This window comes from Canis lupus, chromosome 7 (assembly GCF_011100685.1).
Source record: "Canis lupus familiaris isolate Mischka breed German Shepherd chromosome 7, alternate assembly UU_Cfam_GSD_1.0, whole genome shotgun sequence".
Lineage (NCBI taxonomy): Eukaryota > Metazoa > Chordata > Mammalia > Carnivora > Canidae > Canis > Canis lupus.
Genome location: NC_049228.1, coordinates 45,405,365 through 45,420,276, shown reverse-complemented (window position 1 = coordinate 45,420,276; position 14,912 = coordinate 45,405,365). Strand labels below are relative to the sequence as shown.

Below are 14,912 nucleotides of genomic sequence, written 5' to 3'. Positions count from 1 at the left end.
TTGGAAGCATTCCGGCCACACTTTTTTTTTTTTTTTAGATTCTATTCATTTATTCATGAGAGACACAGAGAGAGAGAAAGAGGCAGAGACACAGGCAGAGGGAGAAGCAGGCCCCATGCAGGGAACCCGACGCCGGACTCGATCCTGGGACTCCAGGATCACACCCCAGGCGGAAGGCAGCGCTTAAACTGCTGAGCCACCCGGGCTGCCCCTGGCCACACTTTTAAGTGCATATTTTTATATATTAGATGTAATTTGCATATATTAACATAACTCTGTGCTTTGCCTCCAAATTAGATGACCATCATAATCCTGAGAGTAACAACAGTAGTGTTGTATATAACGTTATATATTTCTGCTTTTCGAATGTTTTAGAATCTCAGATAAAATGTGGAGGGAAAGGGAAATTTTGTGGTTGTCGAGAATGACAGCAGTGGCATGGAGACTGTCAGCTGAGTTCACAAAGAGTGGGGACCTCAGGGATAATAAATTGGAGCTCACATAACCTCCCATGCTCATCAAACCTCATGGCTGAGTCAATCAGGTTAGGTGTGGAGAGGCCTGAGCTCTGAAATCAGACAGCCCCGGTTTTGAATCCAGCCCTTCTCTGTTCCTTACTGGCTGGGGGTGAATCTCTTACCTGCAGCGTATCACCTACAAAATGAGGATGACGTCCCCCCCACCCCAAGAGCAGTGTTGATATAGCGCTAAATACGGATCCCTGGAATGTGACTAGTCCACGCCAGGGTCCATCACTGTGCGGTGCTGGCGGGAGGGGAGCTCACAGTCTTACCCCTACTTCCCAGGCGGTCCCAGTGACCAGAAATGCCCAGAAGGGCCGAGACATGATATGATAGGTGTTCTTTAAAATGTGGGTGCTCAGGGGTGCCTGGGTGGCTCAGTCAGTTAAGTGTCTGCCTTCAGCTAAGGTCATGACCCCAGGGTCCTGGGATGGAGTGCTGCCTTGGGCTCCTTGTTCAGTGGGGAGCCTGCTTCTCCCTCTGGCTGCCACTGCCCCTGCTTGTGCTTTCTCTTTCTCTTTCTCCCTCTGACAAATAAATAAAATCTCTTAATAAAATAAAATAAATAAATAAAATAAAATAAAATAAAATAAAATAAAATAAAATAAAATAAAATAAAATAAAATAAAATACGGAGGTTCAGGCCAGAGGGGCCAGATCAGAATCTCCTCCTAGCTTTAAAATGCTAAGGAAAGGACTGGCTGGACACTGGTCATAGCTCAGGTGTGACCCAAGTGGGGGTGCACCAAGGCATCCCTTCAATTCACCATTTGGACTGTCCTCTTTCCTTCCTCTCCTACCTCACATATTTTAGAAAACTTTCTCAAAATGAACTCCCCAGAGGCCCCTTGTTTCCTTAATCCCTTAAGGTCACCACTATGGAGCATACCACACAGCTGTTCTCTGCTTCAATTATGTGGGTCTTTTCTCCAATTAAATTGTAAGTCCTAGGAGGATAGTGGTTGTAGTATACACACCCACACAGATAACACATACACACACACACACACACACACACACATGCTATCCCAGGAGTACGTTACATACATGCACAATGCACACACACAGAGATGTACCCACCTGTGTAGACACACAAACGTGTGCAGACAGAAACCACAGATACTTATGTACCTGCATATATCAGTACATCTACACACACACACACACACACACACACACAGTTGTTTTTGTTTTTGTGTCTCTTCCGAGAACTAGCCATGATGGGCACCTAGTGGCCCTGGGGAAATAATTGGTTGGGGAATGGAAACACCTCCTGTCTCCACTCAGTCTCCCTCTACGGAGCCCGTTTGCTCACACTGGCTGGATCTTGAGATCTGTTTCATGCCTCCATCCACCCGCACATGATGGATACACAGAATCTCAGGCAGGCCAGCTGCTTGAATCTTGCCTCCCAAACCTCCCAACATATACTCCCTGAATAGTCTTTAGGGAGGACACTCTTCAGAACAGACCCATCATCCAGCCCTAGGCATGTCATCATCTGATGGGTAGTAATGTCAAGCCTCTACAAAGGTCCTTTGCCACCATCCTTTCCTTAGAGAGCCTCCAGGGTTTGGATCCAGACCATGTAATGGTCTTGGGTGGGGGAGGTGGATGGTGGACCAGTAGCCCTCAAACTTGAACACACATCAGAATCACCTACAGCATTTGGGAAATAGAGTGCGAGGCCTGACCCCCAGATTCTGATTCAGCAGGTCTGAGGCAGGGAGGGCGTGGGAATTTGCATTTCTAACAAGTTCCAGTGTAACGCTGTTGGACCAAGGACTGTGCTTTGAAAATCACCGGTGTAGACTTAGAAATGGTGCTGCCTCCGTCATCCCTTCCCCTTGCTCTGCCGGTTGTAATGCTCTGGTTTGCAAACTTTCATGCATATAAGAATCACCAACTGTTCTTATGAAAGCACAGATCCTTGGTCCTCAGCCCCAAAGATTTTGATTTAGTAGATTTGAGTGGAACCAGGAATCTGAACTTCTAGAAAACTCTCAGATCATACGGATGCAGCTGGGTCAAGGTCCAGACTTTGAGATCATTGCACAGTGGTGCTCAGTCTGGACTGGATTCAAATCACCTGACCCTGGACCACACTGGTCAGCAGGGGCCTGGGGACAGGTAGTTTTAAAGTTCCCAGAGGGATTCTACTGTGCAGCCAGGGTCTCCAATCAGGGCCACTTCTAGAGGCTGTTGAGCCCCCCGCCATCCTAGAGTCCCCAGTGGGTTTTGATAAGTAGGCTTGCCGTGGGTGCAGCGAGAAGCACTGCAAGGTGCCTGGACGCGGAAGAGGTATGCACAGGAGGCACAGAGAATCCTCAGAAGTGATGCTTGCCTCTTCCTCCACGTTGTTGGGTCCTGGCCCTGCACCCCAAAGGAGACTAGATTTTAAAAAAAAAAATGAAACCACTAAACAGGAAACATCTGGCCCAGGAGGCTGAGCAGACAAGCAAGGTTTTGCATTGGCCCCGGAAACCTGCCAGGCACGCAGCCTGGGCCCTAGAAAGGAAGCCACTGGAGCAGCTGGGTGGTCAGCGGCGCCCCCGGCTCACGCTGCTGCTCTCAGGCAGGGGTCTCCCCGGCCCTGCGGCGCGGGCAGCGCTGGCCTTCGTGAGCGGCACGGTGAGAAGCGGCAGGTGTGCTGTGTGAGCAGGTACGGAGCGGGCCAGGGCTCCCCCAGTCCCCAACCCGGGGAAGGAAGTGGAAGTGGAAGTGGAAGGGGCCAGGAGCAGTCGGTGCTGCCGCAGGTAGACAGACAGGTGGGCAGGCGAGCCCTGCGTGCGGGAAGCCCAGGCCAGGTAGATGTTCGAGGTAAGATACAGAGACAGAAGAGCAGAACACAGGGAAACGTGGGGAAGCAGGTGGCGGGAGGCCAGGCAGTCCCATAACAGGAAGGGGCCAGGGACGGGCGGTGTCGCTTCTGGCATGAGGCTCCTCCCCTCCGTGAACGGCCAGGGCCAGGGGCCAGTTGTCACTCTTCTCCCCAGCTCTGGCTTCTGGAGGAGTCTGTCTGAATCAGGAGGCCCCACCAGAATGTTCCAGAGAGCATCACCTCTAGTGTGGCCTGAGCTGATGTGGGGAGCAGGGTCGTGGGGGTCGAGGGGAGCAGATCAGGGGGCCAGGCCGACACTACCAGAATCTTGGGGGGTGGGCACTGGCAGGAGTAGCCATCAGTGCTCCCCGAGGGGTGAGGCCAAGGAGGGGCGCCCTGCAGCAGAAGGTGGAGAGGGGCGCTCGTGCCAGGAGTGCGGGTGCCCTAGCAGATAACAAGGGTGCAGGTGCCCCGGCGCACCAGGTCCCCTAAAGGGTTATGAGGTGGGAGCCCCCTCTCCCCCGGCACCATTATGTTGTCACCCAAGGGTATCTTGTCCCCGGGGTCAGAGTTGGCCTATTTCCACGCAATTCTGGAGCTGACACATTTCCACTGTGCTCCTGGCGCACGGAGGAGCTGTGGGATCGTACTGGGCCCATCTGATTGCTGAACTGAGAGACACTGGGGTGCGGCTGGTTTCTGGCAGCGCTGGTGCAGAGCTCGGCACCCCGGAACATGGGGCCCAGGACTGAGGTGAGGACCTGGGGGGCAGGACAGGGAGCCCAGGGCTGTGGCAGAGGGACCCAGCGGCATTCCTGGGCCCCTAGCCTCCCACTCTCCTGGGTCACCACCCTGGCCCCCTGACCCCGGCCCCCAGGACCTCAACAGGAATAGACTGATCCCCTCGCGGAGGGGGGGGGCGGGGTCTGCATGTGCAGGGGAGTGAGACACTGGCAGACACAGTCACCCCAGAGAGATACGCAGCACTGCCACCCCCACTTTCTCCTGTCCCCCAGTTCTACCCCCTTTCCTCTCCCGCCGGCCACCCCAGCCCCTGGTAGGCAAGCCATGCACGGGTTAAGGTGCTATAGGGTCTGTGCCGCCCCTGCACGCAGGGCCAGGGCCAACCTCACAAGGCCTGTGCAGTCACAGGGGCTGCACAGTCGCTTTCACACTCTTCTGTCACCCTCTCAAAACCCTTACTGATTTTTGCACTGGGCCCCGTGAATCATGTCTCGCTGGGGCCCGGAGATCTCTGTGCCACAGCGACAGCATGAAGCTCCCCCCTGCTTTTTGTGCCCCTCCCTCACCCATGGCAGTGTAGGCAGCGATGTGACATTCTGTATACACAGAGGGAAGAGAAGGGCGCACATGCAAGGAAGGAGGCAAACGCACAGAGAGGGGGCACCTGCCATTCTGAGGCCCAGCACCCCTGGGCTCCGTGGTGCAGGGTCTGGAATGAGCCAGAAGACACCGGTGACCTGAATCTGGCAAAAATTTCTTGGTAGCCTCCATATTCTTTAGGCAAACTAATTTTTACATAAGCTGTGATGTTGACCGTCCAACTTACCGGTTTAATTTTATGTTGTCTGGTATTGCTAGTTCCGTCTGGGTGGGTCTTAGTCCCAAAACAAGGTGGCAAATTCTGAGGCCAGGGACCTCATCTCCTAATTATGTGGACACCACACAGCACATGGCTGGGCACAGGATTTCCTTGTGGCTGGATTCGGTCGTCTGGGCTCTTAGCACTGTTACCTGAAGGAAGGAGGGCGCAGGGAGGGCTTCCATGGAGAGAGGGAAACTGAGTGCTAAGGGTGAGGGCTGGGTGTCTGCAGAGTCCAAGCCCAGCCCTGTCACGTGACTCTGCCTCAGGCACTCTCTCCAACAGCCTCAGTTTCCTCACCTATGAAATGAGAATAAAGGTAGCGGTGCCTCCTAGGTCCGTCCAAATGGACTAAACTGTGCCGCCTCCTGCATTTGAACGTGCACCCAGGTCTCCTGAAGATCTTATCAGATGCCCGCTCTGTGTCAATAGGGTCCCGGGTGGGGTCTGAACTGCTGCAATTTGCAAGTCCCTGAGTGATCCCGAAGCTTCCGATCTCGACGCCCAACTCTTACTTAGGGAGACACTGTGTGCTGCCCAGTTGAGCAGGATCTGCACCGCCAGGGAAACTTGTTGGAAATGCAGATCCTCAGGTGCCACCCGCACCTACTGACTCAGAGATTCCGGGGGGGTGGGCACAAGCTATCTGGGTGAACAAGCCTTCCAGATGCTTCTGGTGCAGGTGGGTTTGAGAACTACTCGGCTCAGCAGGGCGCTTTCTTTTCAATCACACGGGTACTGACTTAAGAACCTGTTAGGAGCTTAACGCCGTCCTAAGTGATGTGGTGGGAAGGAGCAAAGACCCTGGAACCCCCCTGGGCTCTACCTGCTTAGAATTCAGGTCAGGGGTGGGGGTGGGTGGGCACCAGCTACTGTGTATATAGGAATGGGGGGGGCACGGAGAGTGGAGTGCTTATGGAAAATGCATATTTCAGGTTTTCCACTACAAAGAGCTTTCTTTGTCACGCCTGCCTCCCCAAGAGGTTGATTCAGTGGAGTCTAGATCTCTCCAACAAAACGCCGGCTTTTCTGCCCCTCACTCTGTAACCCAGGGCCACACTCTGACACACAGTCCTTTAGAGCGTGACACCAGCAAACTCACCGGAAGAGAACCGGCCGCCAAGCCGTGCGTGTGCTCGGAAACACGCTCTGGGAAGGGGAAGAGGCTGCCGCGGCCCGGGCAGCCGAGCAGGACCCATCCAGGCGGCGTGGGCCGGGCCGCACGCAGCCTCAACCCCGGGCTGCCCGGGACCCTCCGCTACAGGCAGCGGCCGCTCGGGCCCGTCGGACCGGCCAAAGGGCTGCCCGCGGGCCGGAGGGGAGGAGCCGCAGCCGCAGCCCGGCGGACCCCGCGGCCCCCTGCGGCCCCCCGCGGCCGGAATTCCCGCCCGAACCCCCGCGGCCGCGCTCGGAGGGGCCCTCCCCGGAGCGGGGCGGGGCGTGAGCTGAGCGCAGCGCTCATTGGTGGGTGTCAGCCCGCTGGGGGCGGGCCAGACAGGCGAGGGGCCAATGGGAGCAGCCCGCCCGCCCGGGCTCGGGGGCCGAGGAAAGGGACGGAGAGGCGGCGGCCCGGAGCCCCGCGCAGCGCCCGCGGGCCCCGGGGGTGCGGCCGGCCTGACAATGGGAGGAAGCCGCGGGCTGTAAACAGAGCTGCCGCGGACGGACGCGGAGGCCGGAGGCCTGTCCGGGTGCCTCGTCTTTGTGATCGTGACCCCGAGCCACGGTTTCCTGTCCCCGAGCCCGCGCTCCCCGGGCCGGCGGGGCCGCGGGGGTTGCGGCGGGTCCCGGGGCGGGGGCGCCCCGCGAGCTGGAAGGCGCGGCCCGGCTCCTTCGCGGCCCCGCAGGCTGCGGACCGAGGCCCAGGGGAGCCGCCCCCGCCTTTTCTCCCGGACGCGCGTGGCAAAATCCGCTCTGTCCCGAGCACCGGCTCAGCTCCCGCAGCCAGCAGCTCTTCTTCCAGAGGGAAGACTCCATTGAAAAAAATAAAATAAAATGAAAAGGGTTTCTTTTCCTACACACTTGCTGTGATTTTCCCACGGCCTCTCGGGAGGAAAGACTTTATGGGAATTTTCCTAGAACACCTGGATCGGGATAAGATTCACTCGCCACGCAGCTCACCCGCTGGAGGGATACGTCTCCACAGAACTGGGCAAGCGTCTCCACCACCATCGATCTTAGAACGTTTTCATTGTCCCAAAAAGAAACCTTACCCGTTAGCAATCACTCCCCATTTCCTCCTAACCCCTAGGTAAACACTACTACTTCTACTTTTAATACCAATGTTAATACTGAACAGTGGGTTTTGGTTTTTGTTTTGTTTTGTTTTGTTTTTTTGAAAGTGTGGTCCATGAACCACCTGCATCAGAATCACCTGGATGGGGTTTAAAAATACAGATCACCGGGGCCCCTTCAGACCCAGTCCTCGGGAGCTCTGGAGCTGGACCCCAGAGGCCGCACACCCAGCTCTGGGGTGATTCTCATGCTCCCCAAAGTGTGAGAACTGCTGCTCGTCCTTGGATTGAAGGACAGAGCCAAGCTGTCCGTGGAGACATGGGGGACAGAGGCTGACAGGTGCCCAGGACCAAGACGGCTCTCCCTGTCCCTTCCTTTCTCGTCCTCATTTTCACTGCCCACCTCCATGCCCTGCAACATGTAGACACATCCAGGGAATGTGGTCACAGAACTGAAGCTCCCCCATGTGCTCCTTGGCCTGTGCTACCTCCAGATTGTCACCAGAGAGCGCCAGAGCACCTCCAAAGCCAAGCCGTCTCCCCTTCCCCAGCAGGCTCTCCATTCAGAGTGCTCTTCCAATCTCAGACCTCACACCTCACTGATCCTCTGAAGGATGTTGGGCCCCGGGAGGATGCTTTTTGCGGAAAAAGCAAAAAGCACTTATTACTTGTGAGCCCTGGAGAGTTTGTTTAATGCCTCTGGGGCAGTTCTCACCCCAACAAGGAAATATATGAACCTGTTACTTGTCCTGCTTTTAATGGTTAAAAGAGATCATCGAGGTAACGCTCCTCAATCAGCTCCTGGCTACTATTATTCCACCACAGGCAGTGATTTGCACTGCTAGGAAAGCGGGAAGCTTGAATGGTAAAATATATATAAACTTAATAGAGCCAAACAAGGAACACTCAGTTATGAAATTTTGGATCATCTCTGCCCTTTCCCCAGCCCATGTGAACACCAGAACTTGACGTTCAGTAGACTCAACCCACTTCAGAGAGACCCTGCTGAAACTCTTCTCAAAAGAATGGATTCAGGACATTTACCTCAGAATTAGGTACACTGTGATTGTGTTTTAGAAAGACTGTTATTTACTAAAACCAGTTAAGTTTTTGGAGATATGTAAGTGACCACAAACATGAATTTTATAAAATGTGCATGAAATTATTTAATTTATTACTGTTTATACTTAATTTCATTATGAACAAAGCTAAGTTTGGCCTTGACAAAACTGGTGGGCAGTGAAGATGGGAATGAGAAAGGAAGAAGGGACAGGAAGAGCGGTCTTGGTCCTTGGCACCTGTCAGCCTCTGCTCCTTGTCCCTCCAAGCAGTCCTGACATGTTCATGGGCCTTGGAGGGAACCCTTACTTCTCTAGCCTCTGTTCTCACCAACCACACATGCACGCGCACTCACTAAGCTCCTCCACATTAGGGTGGCTTCTAAACCTTATTTTACTCGATAGAGACCGTTCATACTAATCTTATCATGCTTTCCTTACCTTTCCCACCAGAAACACTCCCATTCAGTCTTCAATATCCTGTTCAAGTACCACCAGCATCTTATGTGGAGTTCTCTGATTCTTAAGGCAAAGCTAAGTGTCCTTCCTCAATAGTTCCACGGTATTCTGTGCATGCCTCAGCTCCAACATCGTTGATCTGTCTTATATAACAGGTTTGGGGTCTCCTTGCCCACAAGAAGCAGCCTTAGAATGGACCCGTCCAAGGATCTTAGGCTCTGACCCACTGCCCTCATGCCAGGCCAGAAGTCACTCCACTTCAGTCTGCAAAGCCTACCATGAGGTCAAGTGGCAGAGCTCAGACGGCCTACAACAAATCTACTCTTAACATATATCCAGAAACGTGAAAAAATCATAAGTGAACACTTCGTGAATGAATTTCCAATAAATGAACATACTCCTATGACCAAGAAACAGAATATTAACAACATCCAGAAGCCCCTCAATGATCCAGTTTAAAAATGCATTTCTAACTATTTAGACTTGTAATTTTAAAAGTAAGCTATCAAGATTCAAATATGCGAGTAATTACAAGCTTGTCAAAGACATTTTAGAAGTTACAGAAGCCAAATGCCCCCTGAGGAAGCCACTCTGTGGATCTGGAGTCACTGTGTTCCTTTTCAGAGCAACTTCCAGGCCGTCGGCTAACCTGAACCCCACAGTGGGCGCTCCTGAGCCTCGGAGCTGAGCCAGGATTAGAGGAGGCAGGCTCACCATCTAAGGGAGTGAAACCATTAGCAACGTTTGAAGAACAAGGTCACGTTGACTATAAGGATATTCCAGGTACAGGTTAATGGAAGTGAGCTAGAGAACAGCTACTGTTGGTTGCCTGCCATCTCTGTACCCGCCTGTGTTGGGGCTTCCCAGTGATACCATTGGGAGAGTTGTCCCCACTTGAAAGAAGAAGGAGCTGAAGAGAACCAATGGGACTTGTCCCAAATCTTCAAATCATCATGCCTCAAAGCCCCAGAACCAGGATTTCAATCCACCTGACTCTTGAGAACAACTTTCTAGAAGGAACAGCATAGGCAAAGCCAACTGGGGTAGGAATGAGGACCTTTCATCCCAGGCACTTCTACACTGGAGAACTGACATACCCACGTGTCATCCCACTGAGGAGTGATGAGAATTACGGATGGAGGGGTACAGTGGCACCCCATTACAGATGGAGGGCCCTGAATATAGGTAGAGGAGCTTTAGAGAAAGGACTACTGCTTGCCTGAAGCAGCTACTTTGCCCCTCTTGCCATTCTGTGTGTGATGATTAAGAGTCACGGTGGGGACCTTGGTGTGTGTGTGTGTGATCTTAATATATGTTTTTCTTCTGCATTTCTGCCAATGTCTTGATGTTTCCCGTCAGTGTGTTTGGTAGGCCTTACTGCCCTGGTATTTGCCATTAGAGGAAATGTACTGGCTCTGTTATTGATGTATCACCTTGGCCCCCAGCATCACAGAGGCGTTTGGGATGATACTGTGACCTTCTAACCTAATGTGCTTATAGGAAAAGCACAAGCCCAGCAGCCCACGAGAGGCGATGGGGCCACAAGCCTGTGTGGCTGTTCTGTGTGTGTGTGCACAGATTCCTCTTATCTCGAGAAGCCCCTGTAGCCTAGAGAGGAGTACTGGGCAGCGTGTTGCCTGCTACCCCCTTGGGTTGACCTTCCAGGCTCTGCTAGCGGAACTGTCCACCTGCCTGGATGGCTTGATGCCCTCTGCTAATGGCAGCCACGGTGTCAAAGGCACGACGTGCCCTACAGGTGGATGGCCTGGCTGGTGCCTGGCTCTACTGCTCACCAGCCCTGAACAGCCCACCTCTCCCCTCCTCTGCTTTTTTATCTTTTAAAAGGTTTTGCTGCCTGAAGAGAAGAAAAAGAATCTGCCCCCACCCTAGCAAAATATAAGCCCTCAAGGACAGAAGTCATGACTACCAGTGTCAAGCAGAGGGTCCTGGTGCAGCAAAGTGCTGAGTAGGCTTCTGATGAATGGCTCTGCCCACCCCCCATCTTCCTCCTGCCTTCTCATGGGGCCTAATGATGCTTCTAACAGCCCCCATGGCCCCAGAATATAACAAGGCTCTCATCTTCCCCATCACTTCTGGGTGAACCCCCAAATTCTATGTCTCCAGCCCTGGACTCTTGTCCAGACCAGAGTGTTGCACCTCCCACGGCAAGCTGGGCATTTCCACCTGTCTGTCTAGACATCTCAAATTCCATGTCACGAAGTGGGCCTTAACTGCCTTTACTCTACCTCATACTGTCGTCTCAAAACCATTAGTAAGGAGTAAGAGACTTACATCAGAGTACACATATCGTAAATAGATAGCTTGGTGAATTTTCACAAACTAACACCACCAGGTGACCAGTGCCCAGATCAAGACGTTGAACACCATCAGTCCCCAGAAGTCCTTGTGCCCCCTCCCAGTGCTGGTTGACTTACAGACTTCTTCCAGGTTAGCCTGTGTTTGAATTTCATATAATTGGAATTGTATGATCTATACACTCCTTTGTGCTTGGCTTCTTTTGCTCCCCATTTTGAGATGCATGCATACCATTGCCTGCGGCTGTAGGGCACTCATTCCCTCGCCGTGCAGATAAATCAGTATTTATCCACCATGCTGCTTGCTGACGAGCAATTGGGTTGTTTCCCATTTGGGGCTGTTTGGGGTCGGACTATATTGGACTTCATGGCGCGTTGTCTCTCGGTGTGATGGATGCAGTTACTTCGTCTGTGCATATTGCTGTGGGGGAGTGGCTGGGCCGTGGGGTGTGCAGAAACCCGCTCTAGCAGGTTCCGCCAGGCGGTTCTCCAAAGTGGTTATGGGGATGCGTCTCCCAGCAGCGGGTGTGAGTTCTGGTTGCTCCACTGACTCACCAACGCTTGACACCATGTTTGATTCACTCATCCTTCACCCCGTGCCTACCTGGGTCCCTTTGTCCTCCCAAATTATCTCATGTGTGCAGCCCCTTCCCCTTGGCCCAGCCCACTGCAGGCAGCGTGAACTCTGCCAACCTGCCTAGCTCTGGCCTTCGGGCTCTGAGAACCGCTCCCAGCAAATCTCCCCAAATGCTGCTTTAATTGTCACTCTGCTCTGTGCATAAACCTTCAATCGCTCCTCATCTCCTGTTCCTTTATTTTATTTTTTTTTAATTTTTTATTTACTTATGATAGTCACACACAGAGAGAGAGAGAGAGGCAGAGACATAGGCAGAGGGAGAAGCAGGCTCCATGCACCGGGAGCCCGACGTGGGATTCGATCCCGGGTCTCCAGGATCACGCCCCGGGCCAAAGGCAGGCACTAAACCGCTGCGCCACCCAGGGATCCCTCTCCTGTTCCTTTAGAGCCACATCTGTTCATCTGTCTGGCCTTGGACACTGTCTGCAAACCTAGTCAACGATCAAGCCAGACCCCATGTCTCCCTTAGGCCCCGATGTTCCTTCATCCCTCCCCTGCGGTGACTTCCAATGTCCCAGACCCTCGCCCTGTAAGTCTGGGACGTCTGCTTGTCTGTCAGGGTAATTGTCTTCTTTGTTAGCCATTCTGGAAGAAACCCCGAGGCTGGACAGGGTTCGTGCTGGCAAAGCCTTAGAGAACCTGTTCCAGCACCTCTGTCTCCAGAGAAACTCCAAATTACAAAGGATTATTTTTATAAAGGATTTTTTTAAAAATCCAAATGATTTAGCAGGTGTTTTTGTGACTTTTCTTAAAGTGACAACTATCACTTCTTATTTGCCGGTAGCTTTTATTTGATCTGAAAGCAGGTGGAGCTTGGGATATGAGCTGGAAGGGGAGGTGAGGGGCTGTGGATAGAAATTCTAGGTTGGCTCTGCTTTTAAAAGCACTTCTCACTGAGAAAAACATCCTCCTCAGGGGCAGGTTCACAAGCAGCCACCACATTTAAGGAGGCTTCTGATCAATAGAAAGGTTTTGAAAGCTCTTTATCATTACAGAGAATCACAAGTAAGTGCCGGGGAGATAGGAAGCAGGCATTTTTTTTTTTCCTGTTCTTCCCAAATTTTAAAAAGGCTAAAAATGTGTCTTGTTTGTTTATGGTTTATTATAGTTATTACTTGTATTCTTTACATGAGGGACCCCAATATACTACAGTTCATATTGCCCATATTTAGAGCTTAGAGCATGATTTTGTAACTTTAAATGGCCATAGGCATCTTTTCTTTCATAATGTAGCATGTTTCTTCCTCTGATGCTGAGTCCTTCGGAAGAGACTCAGTGCCTGCTTAGTATATCCTATCACAGGGAAGCAAATGTCAGAGTGCAGCATTAGCCCAAAATGCCTTGCACAAGCGTGCTGGAACCCTGCCTTCCTTGTGAACCTGCCTGGGGGCTGAACTGATAGACCATGACCCACAGCACGCTGTTCACAGCCCACAAAGATGCCATGTTTCTCTTAGCTCACACTCAGTTTTCTTTCTCAAAGGCTGCCTGGCTTTTCCTGCCTTCACTAAAGTGCTCGTCAGATGTCAAAGGCCTTACGAGGCCTGTATCTTCGGTAGAGCTCCCTCTGCCGACTCCAGACACCACTGATAGGATCCAAACTCTTCCAGCCCAAGACTGTGTCTGCTCACAACTTAGCACTTCATTGCACAGCATCTTGTATTATTTAAGAGAGCCCGAAAATCTGCCCATTTTTTATTAAACTTGACAGGCATCCTGTCCCTCCTTGGAAGACTGCATGATGGGCTTCCTTATAGGCTAATGATTCTTACACATCCCTTCTGTGCTAAGGAAGAAGTGCCTTTCTGTCCATAGCATGACCATTGGTCACATAGAGCCTCGCCCCGGCACTCATGTTTCCCTGTGTCTTGTTGCCGCACAGATAACAGAGCCATCTTATACTTTGTGCCACCCACTACAGCCGCCAGGACTGACCTGCATCCACAATGGGGTGCAATAGTGTGGATGAATCAATGGCAGCTAACTCAAGGCAGAGAGGCGCCTCAGAGCACGGCCTAGATAGCCTGAGAGAAGATGCTGAGGCTCAGGTAGCAGGAAGACCGAGAACTGGAGAAGGCATGGTGACTTTACAGCCTAAGATCTGGGATGTAGAGAGGGGAGGGAGGAGTCAGTCCTACCCCACCCCCATCTCCATCCCCAATCTTTGGAGAACTCAGGCTTCCTGGGCTTAGGGTAAGGCCTGGTTGAGAGCTAGGATTGGGACCATCCCAGATCACCCACACTGACCTCTACCGTGGAGCCCTGAAGACACAGGCTTCCTTTCTACTCACCGAACTCAGGATGACTCCATGCTCCAAGGACCGGCCAGCCTGCCTGCATGCCTGAAGCTGGGCTCAATCCTCCCCAGTGTTAGGACAGTGTTAGAGGCCAGCCAGAGCCTCTGACCACAAGGCTGACCTGTAGGCTCGAGTGCTGACTGTTTGGTGCCTGTGGTCGATTGACCTGTGGATGATCAAGGGCCAACCATGCATGTTAGAGGTGGCGGGGACCTGCCCCTGGACTACACGTACCAGTCACAGTGCCGTACCCTGCTCTGAGGGCCATACTGGGGGGAAATCCACCCCTGTGTCACACCAAAGACACACGCACCTATCTCAGTACTATGCAAGAAATCACCCTAGCCCTCCAAGTTACCATAGTGACAGAGTCATTTACCCATTTATTCATCCATGGACTTGGTGAATAGCTAGTGAGGGTCCCTAGGAGCCAGACACGGAGCCCCAAACCAGGGCTATAGCAGCAAATAAGACCAGCCCCTACCCTGCCCTCAGGAAGCTTGCCGTCTGGTGGGCAAACCCCGTGAAGCATATGCTTGCACAATTATGTAATTACAAATGCTGGGCAATGTGGTGAGAGAAGAGAGAAGCACTCTAGGAGACATGTGCCAAGGATTGCAGTCCTGGCCCACAGAGCCACCTTCCTGCAAACAATGAGTCTGAATGGGGGACAATTTAGCTGCCTCTGCCCTCAGGTAGGAGGGACAGCAAATGGAAAGGCGGGTGTCGTTGGTAAGGTGTACGTGTCTATTGCTGTAAGGTAGGCTGTAAAAAATACAGTTAAACACAGGTGGTTTGGCCTTTTAGCCACAGAACTTGTATAGCGGGGTTGGTGGGGAGAGGGGAGGATTATGGCAGGGCCCTGGGGGTCAAAAGGCCAAGAAATCCCAGATGGAGAACCAAGTGGCAAGGGCCCCCAAGGAAGATGCTCAGGGAAGATCCCTAGCCCTGGGGGGATAGGGGTTGCACC

At 52.5% G+C, this 14,912-nt stretch overlaps 1 protein-coding gene and 1 long non-coding RNA gene across 5 annotated transcripts in view; one reads left to right on the top strand and one right to left on the bottom strand.

Moving 5' to 3' along the window:
- Nucleotides 1-6,226, bottom strand: part of LOC119872583 — a 29,502-nt gene extending 23,276 nt beyond the window's left edge. For 2 of the 3 annotated variants that reach the window (XR_005362428.1, XR_005362426.1), the window contains exon 1: nt 4,913-5,264. This is a non-coding gene — a long non-coding RNA (uncharacterized LOC119872583). Of the gene's footprint in view, nt 1-4,912; nt 5,265-6,047 lie in introns of those variants that run through there. The other variant, XR_005362427.1, reaches the window with a different exon arrangement.
- SLC14A1 (solute carrier family 14 member 1) overlaps nt 3,032-14,912 on the top strand; it is a 48,872-nt gene continuing 36,991 nt past the window's right edge. For both annotated transcript variants that reach the window (XM_038543383.1, XM_038543381.1), the window contains exon 1: nt 3,032-3,183. The gene's annotated coding sequence lies outside the window, so the exon portion shown is untranslated. The remainder of the gene's footprint in view (nt 3,184-14,912) is intronic.